Here is a 15,516-nt window from a genome sequence, read left to right as displayed (position 1 = left end):
GCCCAAAAGGACTTCCCTGGCCTTGCTTTGAGTAACAAGCAACAGGCACAAACACCAGCTCAAGCCTGACCAGTTTTGTCAGCAGACGTTAACTTGCAAAGACACCTGCAGAGATGAGGGAATTAAGAGTCTGATATTAGAACCTTTTCAAAGACATTTAAGTAGTCCAACAATGGCTGGGTTTCACAAAGTGTTTCTTTATATGTTGTGCCTGTTAGAAACCCTCAATCATTCATAGCATTATAATTTATTGTTACGGTTTTGTGTCCTGGTGAATAATTTAAGCTGCATAGGCTGTGAAACTTTTATTACTAGGTTAACTCTTCATGTTTTTTCTATGGCAGCTCTTTGAAATGCAAGCCACTGATGCTGCTACTGGTGACTCACCATCTTAGCCAGTATTTTTGATGTAAAAAAAAAATCAATTATTAAATGGAATATTTTTCTCTTCAGAAACCAGTCCTTTTAACTGTTTCCTATGCAAGGCAGGCATGAAACTACTTATGGACAGGAATTACATACCCTGAATCTGTAGATATCACTAAACACCTGGGTTTAGTGATTCTGAGCACAGGAAAATTTAGACAGCCTCAGTTAAAAAACTGTGCTGGGGAGTCCCTTCAGCTGATGAAATATTTTTTCAAGCCAATGCAATCGGTGGAAATGCTTCACCCTCTGAGACTGGACCAAACAAAGCCATAGGCCTGGTGCTTGCAAATTTTCATAGTCACTTTAGCAGTATCAATTTCTTTAGTGTTGACAGCAACAGAAACAAGAGTATTTGGATGCTGAAGCATGAGAAGTCATTTAGCATTCCTGTACTAGAGTGGTACTGTTTGATATAAACTGTTTTCCATAGCATGCCACTTCTGCTGTGTGTTAAATACCTGGTATAGCATGGCATGCATGCCAGTAGTAAGACACCCCACACAGCTAGGAAAACTCTGACAGTAGATAATTTAAGATAGTTCTTTAATCTAAAAATCCTACTAGAAGCTTCCTTTCCTCCATCCCCCTTCAACATAGTGTATTTGTCATTAAAGTTTTAATTGCATCCTTTCCGAGTGCAATCCTCTTCTCTCCTCCTGCCTTAGGGCCCTTTTTTGGATTAAGCAGAATTTCTGGTGCAGATGATTGCTGTGAGATATGTACAGGGCTGAACTGCACCCTCCAAGGAGCAGCTGAAATCCATAACCAAAGATTGGATAGCTGTAGGGACTGGAAAACAGGGTCATTTCTCCTCTGGAGCAGTAATTTGAGTCAAACCCAGGGAAAGCTGACAGGAAACAAATTATAGGCTGATACCAGCATTCATGGTGGCTCCACTTGTTTCCATTTGTTTCAGTGAACATGTGCCAGCTCTGGCTCCCTTGGCTTCAGTGGTTTCACACCAGCTGGAGAGACAGATCAAGGCAGACATCGACATTTAGCACCCCTCATCCTGGGAGTGAGCAGGATGCCCAAGGGTGTCTGGTGAGAATCTATGCCAGTGCCTTCCTCTGTCAGTGCCAGCTAAACCAGCACACACCACGTTGCACATCCCACAGCTTAAGAGCACACACAGGGACATTGTGACCAGAGATCAGCTGTCACACACTTCAGTCTTGCACTAGTGAAGTTTCTGAATGCGTCTGAGCCCCTGTAGAGTTCAAGCTTTTCCCCCACCCCCCTGAAGGGAAAAAAAATTTATAAGGCACCAGAGTCCCTGCCTCACTCAAGCTGTCCTTACATTACTGGACTTTCTATGTGTTCAGAGGCTCCTAAGGCTCAAAACCTCCCTACCATGAATCCATCCCTGTAATATCGTTAAGATGTAGGAGATATCTCAACTTAAAGAGGGCAAAGTATGACTAGGTCAGTTAGTGATGATTTTTTTCAGTGATGTGACCCACTGGTTCCTATAGAAACACAGGATGGCAGATCCTGTTGGGATTTTATTGCATTAAGGCAAGCAGCCAAACATGTAAACCAGAGCTGAGCTTTATTTGTAGTATAACAGAAAAAAAAAAAAAAAAAAAAAAAAAAAAAAAAAGAAACTTCTTTTTTATCATGCTAATCCTTATCCATTTTATATCTTTGCTCAGGGACTGCTTGTAGTATATTACAGATGAATCCTTCTCAGGGGAAGGGCTGATGAGAGCCCACCCTGAGCATGCAAATGACATAAGCTCCTCAAGCACTCAGACCTGTAGAGGGAAAACAAACAGGACCACAACAGCTGAGGAGCCTATATGTATTTTTGGATTTCAGTGAAGTGAAGATTCTTTGGGATATAGATTAAGTTCTCTTACTCATTGTTGCAGCTGTCTCGAAGCAGAGATGACAGTGTCTCTCAAAAACAGATTGAAAGGTCATTTGATTTTACTGTTGCTTTTTTTGAGTAGCTTTGTGTCTTCCACTGAAATGTTACTGTGTGCCTTCTTCAGGGATACTCCTCAGTGATTACCAATTATGACACATTAGGTGTACATGGAGCATTAGAAATCACAGGCTAACATCTGTTCTTAATTATAGTGGCATAAATTTAGTAATCTCACTGACTTCAGCAGAGACACTAACAGTTTACAGAAATATAAAGGAAAACAGGATCTGGTCTTTGCCATTTAGCCCTTACATTAAGGCACATCTCTATCTTCTCCTTAAAATTAAGAGTATAAAGAACAATGTAAATATTGTTAACTCAACAAGGAGTACCATTTCTAAGTCACTAGCATGATACTCTTTTCCTTACAGTATACCCAATCTTGGTGGATGTTCAAGGTTAACTGATCATTTGTCAGCAGAATATTCCACCTCCCAGAAAAATTCCTCTTCATCAGAATTCAAACTTTTGATAAGGATAGAATGATAATTATGTCATTCTGATTGTTTGTCATTTCATTTTTTTATTTATTTATCCCATTGTAATAACAGGGTAAAAAAAATAACAGTTGTAAGACATTTTTCTTTTCTCCACCCTAAAGCATTAATCAGTCTAGAATTCATTTCAGCATTTTGAATTGTTTCTCATCAAGTTCTAAAACCAAGAGTCAGGCATGTTAAGAATTCTTATGAAAAAAGCAGGGGTTTTTTTCTCCATTTTATAGGGAATGTCTTTATCTAAATACTGTTAACCTAAAGATTTTTCTTAGCAGTCAGTCATATTTCTATTATGTGCTAAAAAGATAATTAGATAGATTAGTATTTTCACAAACTGCCCTTTTTACCAGAATATATTCATTTTATTTTTATATATGATGAAGTGGGTTGGAAAAAGTAGCATAAGTAACAGGAGATAGCATATTTGTCCAAATGAGAAGAAAAGCAGTAGGAGAGAAGAAACAATATCATTGAAGCCCCTAAGGCAACAGACTAGTATAACCTGCCAGCAAAAAGATGAAGGACAGAAGGGAGAAGAAAGAACACAAAGCTCCTGACTTCCCCATCAAAAGTCTGCATTTCCTCACTGACCAAAGACGTCACCATAGCAAGACTCTGCTAATTTAATCACTGGAGATGCATGCCTAGCAATAGGTGATAAGAGCTCCTGTGCAGCTCTTGACTTGAGACCACTGCATGAGCCACCACCAAGGCCTCCCCAGCTGCACTCCTGACAGGGCAGGGGGGCTCACAGCACAGGGTGAAAGCTAAGAGAGGAGGGACTCAGCATTGGCATTTACCTTACTGGGTGATGTAGGGCAGCTAGATGCATCCCTCAAGAAGCTACAGATCATGCATTTCTGCCATGTTTGCAAAGGAGGGCAGGTATTAACTAGAAGGCTTCAATACTGCAAGCTGTGAGCACCCAAAGACATTTTTGATGAATCTATTTGGAGGGCTTAATGCATCAGGGAAAAGGGCTGAGGTGCTGCTCAGCCAGTCTGTTGTTCAGTCTCTAAAGAGCCAGAGGCCCTCCAAGTTGACATTCAAGTATAAAATCAATTTAGAAGGAAAATTAGAGGCATTATGCAACCTATGAGAATGGAAAAGGACTGAAGGTAGATGTCAGGTTGAAGCCTTTCATTTGTATATAAATAACTTCTAGAATGGGAGGACATCATGCCAAAAAAGTTACCATTTCACAGTGTTTGCTTGAAATTCACTATACTATTCTAAATGCTATTCACTGTATTTTATTTAAGGAGTAAATTTTAGGTATTTTACAATTCTTCCTCCTCTAAACTTGACTGGAAAATATTACTGTCTTGAATTTTAGTTATAATTATTACTTCTATAAGTCCTGAAAAAAAACAACTCTTCTCTGTACTTCACAAAGAATTAAAATGAATACAGGGAAAAAGAATGTGTAGAATAATTTTGCCTGATGCTGCTTATCATCTCCTTCCTTTTTATTCAAACACAGAATGAAAAAAATACCGTGACAAACCTTTTCTCAGCCAACAGGAGCTTTGTTTGGTGCAAGCTAGGGAAGATATTTGGATCATTCCTTATTATCTCCATAACTTGTTCTATCAATTTATCTGTCTATCTAAATGTCCCTCATCACCTGAGCACTTAATATTTGAGGATCTATTCTGAATCCTTGTTGCAGATAACAATAACAGAGAGTTTATCTATGCTACAGGTTTGTTTACAGGTGGTTATTTATTACCATTGCTGCTTGGTAATGCCCAAAACTAAGGGTAATATGTTATGTTCATTCAAAGTAAAGAAAAGGTATATGCAGGGACTGCGGAGATGGATAATTATAGAAAGAGCACCATCTATTGTCAGGTAAAAAATATTAATGCTGTTTATAAGCATAGATCTTCAATGATGTGGAGACCGCTGTGGGATCTGGACCTATGCCAGAAGCTAAGTGAAAAGTACTCTGTATGTTTTTGGCCCCAAGATTAAATGGTCTGGGTGATATGAATGTCTCATGTTATGTCTCATAAAATATGAGACACTGTAGCTTACATAGGGTTGGGAGGTTTTTATGACAGTTTCTTTATAGGGACCTGTTAGAAGAAGTGGGTCATGAATGAAAACTGAGTCATAGCTTGGTGAATGGGGACAGTTGTAACGTTTAATGGGATATTTGGATGACATGGAGGGAAAAAAAAAACAAGGCATGAGGAGCCCTAGCTTACTGCAGGCAGTGCTCAGCTCTGAGGCACGGTGCAGGGCAACTCGTCCCCAAAGAGAGCAGCTGCACAACACTTGAGCTGAGGTGGTGGATCCCACCTCTGCATCGGACTCAGCAGCTCAGGAGCAGCCTTGGTCCGACACAGACAGGTCAGACAAGGCCTCTGTGCCATCCTCCATCACCTGCTGCAGACCAGCTCAGATGTCCTACTCTTACTCTGCCTCTCAGCAGATGCTGATAAAGCCTCTGGACTGGTCTGGGGTTTTGTCAGGTTTATATTTGGAGATGGGAAGAAAGGAAGGAGATAATTCCTCCGTGGCTATTTGGAAAGGCTGACTCATTCCAGGCAACACAAGTTGTTATGCCAAGTACTTCATAAATCATTTATTCAGCTCTCTGTGTTTTCAGCAGACAACCTTATTATTGATTTAATGTCTTAATAAAATTGAAGGGCAATGACTCTCCAGACCAGCTTGTGTGGCCTTTTCTGCTGCAAACAACAGAAAGCAGAGGAGGTACCAAATGAAGCCAATAGGAATGAATGATAAATTCTTTCCCTTTCCTTCATAAGCTTTCCCATGTAACTGATCCTGCCTTGGGACTTTCCACACAGATGGAAAAAAAAAAAAAAAAAAAAAAAGGAGAATAATATAAGGTTGCAGGGACACCTCAAGCCATCAGAAAGGGCATTGCATCAACTGCATATAAACTAATGATTCAGCTGCTTGACATGTGCAGTTGTGTCCCTTAGAAGAGAACTTATCAATATGAAGAAAATTCAGCAATACAGGGGCTAAAGGAAGACAATACTTTTATCCTCCAAACAGATGCCTTTATAAAAGAACATTCTTCTACTTGGAGGCTTGTGCATGAGAACTGAAGTGGAGAATATAGCAAAATACAGATATCGATCCAAACAACCAGCAAGAAGTCAGTTGTTTATAGCAGGCGTGAGGGAAAGAAGGTCCTGCATGGGCCAGGCAGCCGAGGGGCCACTAACACCTACCAACTACTCTGCAGGTAGACAAGCAACAGATGGGATGAGCAGGGAACAGATGAGGGATGTGGAGATGAAGGAAAGCAAGCAGCTTCCAGCAGAGGCTACAAGCTTGCTTGTCTGGTTCTCTGATGAGTTAAAGCCCCTCTGATCCCTGCAACGACTGACTGTGAAGGAGGCAGTGCTGGGTTACTGATACAGAGGAAAGGGGAAAAGCATGTTGACATGGGCACATGGGAGGTGACCATTTGTTCTTAATAATCAAAACTTCAATCTCCTGTTTTTTACTGGAATCGGAGCTAGGAGCTTGCTGAGGTGCAGCAGATACACCCAGGGATAACACCACTAAAAACAACAGCAGCCAATCTCACTTTTCTTGGATGCCTGGCTAATTTTGCCTATCCATGCAGCAGGTCCTTGCTGATCTCTTTTTTCACAGTGGTTAGAGGTTCCGTGCCAGCAAAGGATGGGGCCAGACAAGTGCAACACATGAAAGGCAGCACAGTCTCTGGCAAAGAGCACATCACAGCACTGGAGATGGCCAGAGAGCTGTCAGAAAACACTGTGAACCCCATCCAGCTTGGTTTGAGCTGGGGAAGAAGGGAGCAGGGGGGATGTACTTTGTATGCTCTTCCTCACCCTAGAAATACACAACAGCCTATGTGTGTTGTGCTCCCATGAACTGGGCTTGAGCCAAGACACAAAGCAGGGTCCCGCTCTCCTCTTCCATCCCTGACACACCCCCCCCCAGTTGTTTGTCCCCTGTGAGGAGCACTTTGAGCACAACTGATGCAACAGTGTGCAAAAGCATTTCCCTCAACAAATTATGAGCAAACCTGAAGCTGTGAGTTAAAAGGATCTTTTCTACCCTTCAGTTCTCCTATCTGCAAACACAATTGGGATAGATGAACAAATGAAAGAATGAACAATTATCTTATGAAGCACACCAGAACATTTGTTTCCTTCCCAGATCTTTCATGTTCAGTGTTATTAATTGACTCAAAGTTCAAACCACTGTTCGTATGGTCAGGCATGGGAGAAGAAAAAGAACTATTATGCTTGATGATTGCTATATTTTCCACAAGGGATTAAAAAAAATGTATTATTATTAGTATTATTCTCAATTTAATGGATTTTGCCCTTGTGAAAGGAATAGTGGACATGGTGTTTCACATGTTCACCTTCCTTGAAAAAAGGTCAGGACTAGAAGTCCATTTGAATAGAAAACCATCTCTTTCCAGTCTATTGGTGCCAAACCACAGTGCCTTCTGTCTGTCTCCTCTGAGCCCACATTTTGGAAGATTTATGCAGCTTCAGTAACTGCACTCACAGACTCTTCTTTCCTCTCAGGAAAAAAATACAAGAGTGCAAATCAAGGCATGAGAAGCCGAGAGTGAAAATGTGTGTGCTCTGGCTTCAGTATCTAAACCAGGTCAAATAGAAGAACCAAGGAAACCGTCATTGTAAGCATATTACATTGTAATAAGTACTTACATGTAGCTAATCCAAATAAGGATACTGCAGTGGAAAGATTTTTAAATTATTTTTATGTATGCAGGCTGAATGATGTCAGATCTTATATTTCTCCTGAAACATACTGAATTTGAATTAGAGTGGGATTAATCTGCTTCATCTCCTCTGTGATCTAGTGCAATTCAGAATCATAGAATCATAGAATCATAGAATGGTTTGGGTTGGAAGGGACCTTGAAGATCATCTAGTCCAACCCCCCTTGCCACAGGCAGGGACTAGACCAGGTTGCTCAAAGCCCCGTCCAACCTGGCCTTGAACACTGACAGGGAGGGAGCAGCCACAGCTGCTCTGGGAAACCTGTTCCAGTGTCTCACCACCCTCATAGTGGGTCTAATCTAATCTAAATCAACCCTCTTTCAGTTTAAAACCATTACCCCTCATCCTATCACTACACTCTCTGTTAAAGAATCCCTTCACGTCTTTCCCGTAGGCCCCCTTTAACTACTGGAAGGCTACTATAACTTCTTCCCAGAGGCTTCTCTTCTCCAGGCTGAACAACCCCAGCTCTCTCAACTTTATCCTCATAAAGGAGGTGCTCTAGCCCCTCAATCATCTTCATGGCCTCCTCTGGACTTGCTCCAACAGTTTTATGTCATTCTTATGTCGAGAGCCCCAAAGCTGAAAACAGTAGTCCAGGTGGGGACTCGTGAGACCAGAGTAAAGAAGAATCATCTCCCTTGTCCTCCTGGCCACATGTCTCTAGATGCAACCCAGGACATGGTTGGCTTTCTGAGCTGCAAGCATACATTGCTGGCTCATAGTCAATTTTCTATCCACTACTACACACAAGTCCTTCTCTGCAGGGCTGCTCTCAATCCACTCAATCGCCCAGTTTATATATGGAGCATGACGTTCTATGGTATGGAATATCCCGTTGGCTATTCTGGGTCAGCTGCCCTGGCCATACTCCCTCCGAGCTTCTTGGGTACCTGCTCACTGGCAGAGCATGGAAAAATTAAAAATCTTTAACTTAGGATAAGTGCTACTTAGCAACAGCTAAATCATCAGTGTGTTATCAACATTATTCTCATACTAAATCCAAAACACAGCACTGTGCCAGCTACTAGGAAGAAAATTAACTCTATCCTAGCCAAAACTGTGACACTAAGGTAGAGAAAATTACTGAAACCACAGAGCAGGAGAGCTTGAATTAATACCCAGCCTTCTGGTCCCTTATTGGAGCCTCTCATCTATATCAGCTAATATAATAGAATGTAAAGCAACACAGTGAAAATACTCAGACTCTCATTTCCTACCTATTGAATGTTTTACTTGCAATTGCATTATATGAACCTGATAAAGGGAACAGCAAAATATTAATAAATACTAATATTGATACTGATACTAATACTGATACTAATGCTAATGTAATGCTAATGCTGATACCAAACTGTACAGTGGGAAGAAAGGGAAAAAGAGCAAGGTGAAACTCGAAACAGAAATATCCTGAGAATTCATAAATACTGGAAGTATTACAGAGACAAAACCAAAAATTTCTCACTTCATGTGGAGCAAGCTGCAGCTGTACCCTTTTCATTTCATTTTCTGAGGTTTATAAGGAAACTTTTTTAAGATCAGGCATGTGTGTGATAAAGTAAGGGTGAATTTACAGAGTTGATTATTTGTTTGTTCGTTTAGCTATTTATTTTTCTAAACAATATTGCATAAATCTTTATTTCTGATAGAACTCCAGGCTGGAGTGTCAGCTTTCAGGGGAAATTGTGGAGAAATGGGGAAATGACAGCTGAATTATCAGACTTACACAGTGCCAAGTACAGCAGTTCTGGATGTGTGATTGGCTTGACTGTTATGGAAGGAAATGCTAAGTAAGTGATCTCACATTTTTAACCGAGAAGAACTAAGGAAGCCATGGCTGAAAAGGGAAAATAAGTCTCCTCTTTAAAATCTGCATTCATCTCAGCATCAGCATGTTTCCTAAATACCTATCCTGTGAAATTCTAAGTGATATCTAACTTTGGTAACAAACAATGGTGAATGTCCTTCCCAGATGACATCCATCTGGTGACTTACCAGGTGTGTATTGTGTGTATATTACGTTCAGCTTCATGTGAATTTTTGATTTTTAAAAGTAGTGCAATGAGATGAAAACCAAAAATACACTTCCACATCACCCTTTTCCCATTAAAAAAAAAAAAAAATCGCACAAAATGTTTGAAATGTAAGAAACAAACATATTTTCTAAAAGGATAACTAGTCCCACATGGAGTTTAATTTTTGATAAACCAGTATTTCCAGATGAAAACTACTTTAAAGCTTCCTGGATGTTCCACTTACTGAACTGAGCTCCGGTGGTGTTGCATGAGAACAGGCACCACAAAGAGCTCCATCAATACAATTGTGGGGCTGTTCACAGTGACACCAAGAAATCAGGGGATGTGGGCTGTTCCCTAGCTTCAAGAGGTGTTGCAAAACACAGGGAATGACAAAGCTGTTACAAAGAAATACAGATGGGAAAGAGTGTGCTACATTAGTCCTTAGAAGATCTGTATTCACCTGCTGGTACGCCCGCAACTTTTTCTGATAATCTGGGGAAGCAATTCAGCATGTTCTGATCTTTTTCTGTAAAAGAGTGTCTTACAACTTCTCTTTCTTTCCCTATTCATTATTAGAAGTATAATCTCATTCAGGCAGGAGTGTGTCTCACTAGCTATTTGCTTGAGAGAGCCAACATCCAGTGGAGGGGGGCTCTGACCTTGCCAGCTCATTACTGTAGCATGAAAAATAAAGACCAAGAGAAGATTGCCAAAAGGGATTCTTCTTCCAGGGCTGCCAATTCAGAATAATTTGCCAGCACTGACTTTGTCTGAAAAGTGAGTACCAAGGCAATAATGACATGAGGTCTCAGACCCCCTGGAAGCACAGGTGAACGTGGACCTGACCCAGCAGGGAAGGGGGGGTAGTGACAAGTCCTCCAGGAAAGCGTGACCAGCAATGGGCTTGGCTGGTGTGAAATGTGAGCTCTGTGTGACACTCCAGCAGATCAGAGAGACTGTGCCTTTCCAGAGGCAAGTGACACTGTCCCTGTTCTCAGAGAGACCATAGAAAAGCTCACCCTCTCTCTAAAGCCTCAGGGTGATGTGACTTCCCCTGTTGCAAGGCACAATAAAACATGGTGCAATCCAAGTGTCTTGAGAAAGAGGAGAGATTTGGTTTTCAGAATTTGATAGACATTACTTCCAGTAGTGATATGTAGTGGAGCTCCTTCAGTTATTGGAGGGCTCTCTGTCAGGCAGAGCTTCTGCTAGCATAGTTACCCTCTGCTCAGGTTGGTGAAATGCAGTCAGCCCCTTCTGAAGATCCAAGTGTCAGCTTTCCAACAACCTGCAGTGGGGACTCCTCTACTTGGTGGCAATTTCTTCTTAACCATTCTTCAGCTCATCCTTCTTTAGCAAGGATGTTTCTGGGTTTGTTTTTCCAGCAAGTGTCTCAGCAACTTTGCTATTCATGGGCATGAGAAATCACGCCCCTCCATGGCAGGGGGAGGTGTGACCCATGATATTTGTCATCTCCCAACCAGGAAGGAAAATGGACAGAAGGAATAGTTCACTAATTTCCAAGTCTTCTGTGTTTCCCGTGGTTATTTAGTACCCAGCACACTCGCTGGCCACTGGTAGGAGAAAAGTGTCATGTTTGCAGTCTTGCAGTCTTTCCTAAAGCAGGGCATCATGCAGCATGGCAGCCAGCAGGCTTGGACCACCTCTGGCTGGGGAATGTGGCAGTCGTGTTTCCACATGCTTCTCTAACCCATCCCATTAGTTCTCTGTGGGATATCTTTTAACGCTAATGTGCTTTCACAGTGGAGCCAGATATTCAGGATAAACAGCATCAGCTTGCATAAAGGAAAGAGGTCTTTGAAATAAAACCAAGTCAAGCTAATACCTATGCTCAGGCCAGAGACATTTTCCCCTGATGGTGACTTGTTGGACTAGGAGGTAAAGAAGCCAAGGGCACAAACTGTAAAGAGAAGATCCAATTTGCCAGTCAGTCAAAGCAACTGCAGCCAAAGGTCTTTGAGACCACAGTATCAGCAGAGTATCAATGATACCCGGTTGCACTGTGCTCCTTGAATTCCCACCCTAGCCTTCGGAAGAAAGCTTCCCACTCTTCAGGGCTTCACCCATAAGTAAATTAAGGACAAAATCTTAGTGATCAAGGTGTGACCTCTGGACTAGTGCCCTGTTCCTGTAAGCTGGAGGCCAGCTGGGAATTACAGGGAACATTTTGGAGTAGAAAAAGTATTACCCTTCTCTTCCTTTTTTTTTTTTTTTTCTTTTCTTTGAAATGTATCTATCGTTTTGAAGACTGATGGAGATATAGAAGATGGGAGGGGAAGAGGAAGAGAGGGAACTGCAGCTAAGCAGAAAATGAATAGAAGGTTATGGACAAGGTGACAAGAATAAATTGTATGTCCAGGACTGGAGGAATTACAACATCTCTGCATGTATTCGGGCCTTGAGGGACTGCGCATTTTCTGTAAGAATTCTGAAGAGATTGGAGGCTCAAATGGGAGGGGAAAGAGAGCTTTGCAGTGTAAGGGCTCAAGTATGCATGACCATGTGCATCTGGCGTGAAAATAATTGAGTCTTTCTCCCTCTGAGAAAGACAAAGAGGAGAGCAGCCCAGGCCATGCCTTTGGAGAAATCAACATATGCACAGAGCAGCAACTGCAGTGTCTTGGGCATATGCTGTTTCCAGCAGGCAACGAGCTTATTCCTTTGGAACTATCTGGTAATTTTCTTTTTCAGACCAAAGCCTTCTGAGAAGAGGAGGATTTAGCAGGGTAAAAGAGCACTCTACGAAGATTTGTTTTCTCAAAATTTGGATCTGACATTCACCTACCATCTAACATGCTCAAATATTTCTCCTACCTCCCAAAAGCAATGTACACACATACAACACCTTTGATCCTCCTTTTTTCAGTGTTACTGTTTATATGAGGATTGCAAGGCTCTTTAAAAAGAAAGGCTGGTATCACTATGGGAAAAGGCTACAATCCAGGATAGAAGTCATTCTTTCAAGGACATACACCTTCAGTGCAGCAAAATCAAAACTTGATACCAAATTTCCAGGTTCTCTAAGACTGCTCCAACATATCATTGTGTGTGCAACATGCAGCTGCATCCTACTTTGAATAAGAAATAAGCCAACATCAAACACCCTCTGGCAAACATTTTGAAATTCTGTTCATGATGAAGTGGTTTGAACTGTCCTGGTTTTAATATTCTCTTCATCTTTTTCATAGTTTTTAATTTTATTTTCGAAGATTATTGTGGCACAAAAAAAAAAAAAAAAAAAAAAAAAGAACAATTTTGTTTATTTTGGGGGGCAGAACTTCTGCAGGTAGGCAAAGAGTGCCCAAACCTGCAGAATCAAAGGCCCCAGAACCACATGCTTGAAACTTCTTACAAATAACTGTGACAGCAACCCAGGTGTTCTCTGTCACATAGGCATGGTTTCAATAGCTGCAAAAATAAGCAACAGCCTAAAGGTCTGGGCTAAGCCCACTATTAGTTTCAAGACAATTTCCCTGAGTGCAGATGTTGATATCAAGGCAAACTGTCTAAAAATTCATCTTTTTCTTATCAGAGACAAAGAATCTTTGTTCTTTGCCTGCCACCCAAAGACTATATAACTCCTCTGGTTTTCATTTCATATGTATCTGAAAGCCTACCTGAGGTAGTCCTGTACCCACCTCACGCTCTCTTTGGCACTTCGCCCTTTGAGGAGCAGGGCTGGAGACCCACCATGACCACTGCTAAAGGAGAGTAGCCTGCTGCAGAATCCTTGCCACAGTCAGGCTCCCGTGGCTATATGGGGATTTAACTGATTTTAGTGGTGCTCTGATCTTTTAAGGTGCCTTGGGAATGGGTAATTTGGAATGAAGTTGCTACTAGTCTTCTCTTGCACCCGCCTTTTATCTTCTCCTTAATAGACATTAAAAGACCATCCAGTGAGAAACCCTGCACCTGTAGGCAGAAAATGCCTGAGTTTCCAGCACACACCTAATAGCTTTCCTCTAGACCTGCACTCCAGTGAGGAAAAAGATCCACCCGTGTATTACTTGCCAGGTTAGGGTGCCATAGGCTTTAAGTGGGTGATTTCCATGTCTCTGAAAACATGTGCCAGGTGTAGAGGCACGGGAAAGAGACTGTAAGACACTCCCAGCACACACACTCATAAGAAAATAAGTTCAGCTGTCTTCTCTAGGGTTCCTTGAACCTCCCTGTGCCTCAGTGTGTACAGTGGCATTCACCTGTGGAGCAAGTACTCTGAAATTGTCCTTGAAAGAGTGAGAACTAACTTCCATTTGTAAGCCTGAATCCAACAGGGGTGATTTCCTTTGTGATATTTATTTAACTAGACCCCAACAGCAGTTGGAGCGTGATGGTGAGTCTCAGATGGACACTAGCACCTCCAGCAGAAAAGTGGTCACAAACACTCACTCAGTGCCCCAAGCAGCTGCTCACAGTCCTTTGCTGCTGCTGCTCTCTGTGTCTGTCTATTTTAACTCTAAAACTTATATGGTAAAGGTTTTTCTCTTTGCTCAGAAGTCTAAGAAACCATTGCTTCTTCAGAGCAAACAGAAATATGTGGAATGGAGCAAGGTTTTGGTGAAAAACTTTGTCACTCCAGATGTCAAATGAAGGAGAAGAAAATCCATTGGTAAAGTGATGAGTAGAAAACAGTAAAGTGGGATTCTTTGGAGAAGAAGTGACAAACTTTCAGCATTGCTCAAACTTAGCAGTAAACCTCCACAGAGGGATCATGCTCCCCGCTGCTGGAAGGGCTCCAGAGCCCCCCCAAAATGTCTTCTATCCAATAGAGAGCATCAACACAGCTGTGCAACTCAGGGTTGTATCACCAGAGCAACTGGGTAGAAGAAGCCCCGAGGCCTCCATCCCACTCTCAAAGAGCTCACACTTGTTTTCAACCTGCATTGAGGCACACCTCTGCTTTTGCAATTCACCAGCCTGAATTGACCTGAATTATCTTAGACTTGTAGCTTTATTTCATAAGCCACTTTCTGAGCAGTGACTGGAAACTGCCTTTCTTCCTCTAAGTGTACATGCCCTGTAGAGCCATGTTGGGACATCAAAAGTTTAACCAAGTCGTGCAGAAGCAAAACAGCTTCCACCAAAGGGGCAGAGAGCTCTGTCTCAGAATGCTCTGGCATCTGATGGCTCACGCATTTTTTTACCGTTTTGGAAAGAGGGGTTCAGTTCGCTCCTCTGCCTGGGGAGGTTTGGGTTGTTCCCTGCCTCCAGCAGGACTGCTCTGATGATCAGACTAGAGCAAGTTAAAGGGAGCAAAGTGCTCCCAATTCCAGCCAAGCACTGGCTCTGTTCACATCTTCTGATGAACTCAGCTGTCATAAGCTTGCAGGAACAAACCTTCTTCCTTTCTCTTTACCGAGAAATTATATCACCTTCTCTTTAGTGTACACAGTGAATTTCAAGTACTGGTATTAAAATATGTTTCACTATCAATCTGTACCTGGAAATCATGGCCCTAGCTGCTAATCTATGCCCCTACTGTCATTGCAATGAAGTAAGTATAACTCTCTGCTGGTGCAAAATTGTAACCGCTGTGCCAGGGGGGCCCAAATTGAACCAACTGTCTATACTTTGTCTTCCCTTTTACTTTATATAAAAACAGGATTTAATGCTCTACTGCACAAATCAGGCTCTTCAGGTCTGCAAAACTCTCCAAAACAGAAATTAATGATAACACTTTTCATCCTTAGATATCAAAGTGCTCTGTGCAGGTGGGTGATTACATCGTTTCCTCCGTTTTAGCAATGAAGTAACTCTTAAATATATGTCTCTCTGATCTGTTAAAGACCAGACATCAGGTAAATGGCAGAAGAGCTAAATCTCCTAATTCCTAGTCTGTGCTC

This window comes from Tyto alba, unplaced genomic scaffold (assembly GCF_018691265.1).
Source record: "Tyto alba isolate M040663 unplaced genomic scaffold, T.alba_DEE_v4.0 Super-Scaffold_16, whole genome shotgun sequence".
In the NCBI taxonomy this organism is placed as follows: domain Eukaryota; kingdom Metazoa; phylum Chordata; class Aves; order Strigiformes; family Tytonidae; genus Tyto; species Tyto alba.
Note: the sequence above shows the minus strand (reverse complement) of the source record.